This window comes from Carlito syrichta, unplaced genomic scaffold (genome assembly GCF_000164805.1).
Source record: "Carlito syrichta isolate Samal-C Ts95f unplaced genomic scaffold, Tarsius_syrichta-2.0.1 Scaffold289188, whole genome shotgun sequence".
NCBI lineage: Eukaryota > Metazoa > Chordata > Mammalia > Primates > Tarsiidae > Carlito > Carlito syrichta.
The window spans coordinates 53,617-56,355 of record NW_007233284.1 but is presented as its reverse complement, the minus strand read 5'-3'; positions in this window follow the sequence as shown (position 1 = coordinate 56,355).

The window sequence follows — 2,739 nt, the reverse complement described above, 5'->3', positions numbered from 1 at the left end:
ACTGCACTCCAGTCTGGGCGACACAGTGAGACTCCAACTCAAAAAAAAAAAAAAAATTATAAAATAGGAATAATAACTGGGCGTGATGACTCTGTAATCCCAGCATATTGGGAGGCTGAGGTGAGAGGATTGCTTGAGCCCAGGAGCCAGAGACCAGCTTGGGCAATATAGTGAGGCCTCGTCTTTAGCAAAAAAAATTGAAAAGTTAACCAGGCATGGTGGTGGTACATAGCTATAGTCCCAGCTACTTGAGAGGCTGAGGCAGGAGGATCGCTTGAGCCCGGAAGATCGAGGCTGCGGTGAGCCGTGATTGTGACACTGTACTCCAGCCTGGGAAACATAAAATACAAAATAAACAAGAGTAATGAATAGTGTTCCTGAATTGGTACATGTCAGGATGAAATGAAAAAATGAACAGGAGAGGCTAGTGCTTTGGGAGGACCCACCTGGAAGCTGCTCCCCAGCATAGGATGGCTCATCCTTTGCCCCAAATCTAGAAAGGACACAATGACAGCCCCTTGGCCAAAATACCTGGTGGCAAAGTTCTTTTTCTTTTGTCCTAGCCAAGACAACTCTTGGCTGACTGTTGGGTTTCATTCTACCTTGGTGTCCTTGGTCCTTGTACTGTCTCTTTAATTCATTCCAGCCAGAGACCTTCCATCTCTGGCCAGCACTGGCACAACCTTGCCGAATGTCCAGGAGACCTCAGGGTTGAGTGACCATCTATGGCTGAGCCGGGTGGAGCTCTAGGCTCAAGTCTGAGCAAATCTGCGGCAATATGGGAAGGGGGACACCAGGCCAGCTGGGCTGAGGCCCCTGATGCTGCCCATCTCTCAGCCCCAGTCCATCTCTTATTGGTCCCAACCCCAGTCCAGCCTCATCTCTTTCCTTTGTCCCCTTCCTCCTCCTGCTCCGGCCTCCCTGACCTTGCCCTCATCCTAGTCCAGCCCTCACCTGGACTAGGGCACAGCCTCCTTCCCCTACAGCCTGGTGAAAGGGCAGAATGACCCATCCCAAGAGTGGTTGTTGCTATGGTTTAAATGTATGTGTCTCCCCCAAATCCATATGTGGTAACCTAAGACTCAACATGGTCGTCTTAAGAAGTGGAGCCTTGTCCGGGCTTAGTGGCTCAGCCTATAATCCCAGTATCTTGAGAGGCTGAGGTGAGAGGATTGCCTGAGTCTAAGGGTTTGAGACCAGCCTGGGCAACTTGGCAAGACCACGTCTCTACAATAAATCACACACACACACAAAAAAACTAGGCAGGAGTGGTGGTGTGTGTCTGTAGTTCCACCTACTTGTTAGACTGAAGTGGAAGGATCACCTAAGCCCAGCGGGTAGTGGCTGCGGTGACTGTGAGCATGCCACTGTACTCCAGCCTGGGTGATAAGAGTGAGTCTCCAACTCAAAAAAAAAAAAAAAAGTGGAGCCTTTAAGAAGTGATTAAGTTATGAGGGCAGCCCTCATAAATGAGATTAGTACATTTTTTTTCAAGATAAGATCTCACTCTGTGGCAGGCTAGAATGCAGTGGCATGATCATAGCTCACTGCAGCCTTGATCTCCTAGCTTAATGAATCCTTTTGCCTCAGGCTCCTAAGGAGCTGGGACTACAGGTGCATGCCACTGCACCTGGCTTATCTTTGTATTTTTTTGTAGAGATGGGGTTTTGCTATGTTGTCCAGTCTGGTCTTGAATTCCTGGCCTCAAGTGCTCCTCCCACTTCGGTATCTCAAAGGGCTGAGATTGCAGGCATGAACCATGATACTAGTGCCTGGGATTAGTACTCTTTTTTTTTTTTTTAGTTGAAGTCTTACTCTGTCACCCAGGCTGGAGTACAGTGGCACCATCAAGGCTCACTGCAGCCTCAACCTTCTGGGGCTTAGGGAATCCTTCTGCCTCAGCCTCCCAAGTAACTGGGACTACAGACGAACACCACCACACCCAGCTGTTTTTTTGTTTTGAGTCAGAGTCTCACTCTGTTGCCCAGGCTGGAGTGCAGTGGCATGCTCACAGCTACCCCAGCATCAACCTGTTGGGCTAAAACGATCCCTCCGCCTCAGCCTTCCAAGTAGCCGAACTACAGGCTTGTGCTACCACGCCCCACTAATTTTTTGATATATTGTAGAGATGAGGTTTCACCAAGTTGCCCAGGCTAGTCTTGAACCCCTGAGTTCAGGCAGTCGTCTCCTTTCAGCCTCCCAAAGTGCTGGGATTATAGGCTTGAGCCACCGCGCCTGGCCCACCAAACTATTTTTAAATTTTATTTTATTTTTGGTAGAGATGAGGTCTCGCTATGTTGTCTAGGCTGGTCTAAATCTCCTGGGCTCAAGTAATCCTCTCACTTTGGCCTCCTAAAGTGCTAGGGTCACAGGCGTGAGACACCGTACCTTGCCAGGATTAGTAATTTTTTTTTCTTTTTGGTAGGAGTGTCACTCTGTTGCCCAAAACAGTGGCATACTCACAACCACTGCAGCCTCAACCTGCTGGACTCAGGTGATCCTTCTGCCTCAGACTTCCAAATAACTGGAACTATAGGTGTGCACCACCATACCCAGCTAATTTTTGATTTATTGTAGAGACAAGATCTCACAAGTTGTCCAGGCTGGTCTTGACCCCCTGGATTCAGGCAATCCTCTCACCTCTGCCTCCCAAAGTGCTGAGATTACAGGCATGAGCCACTGAACCTGGCTCAGGATTAGTACTCTTTTTTTTTTTTTTTTTTTTTTGAGTTGGAGTCT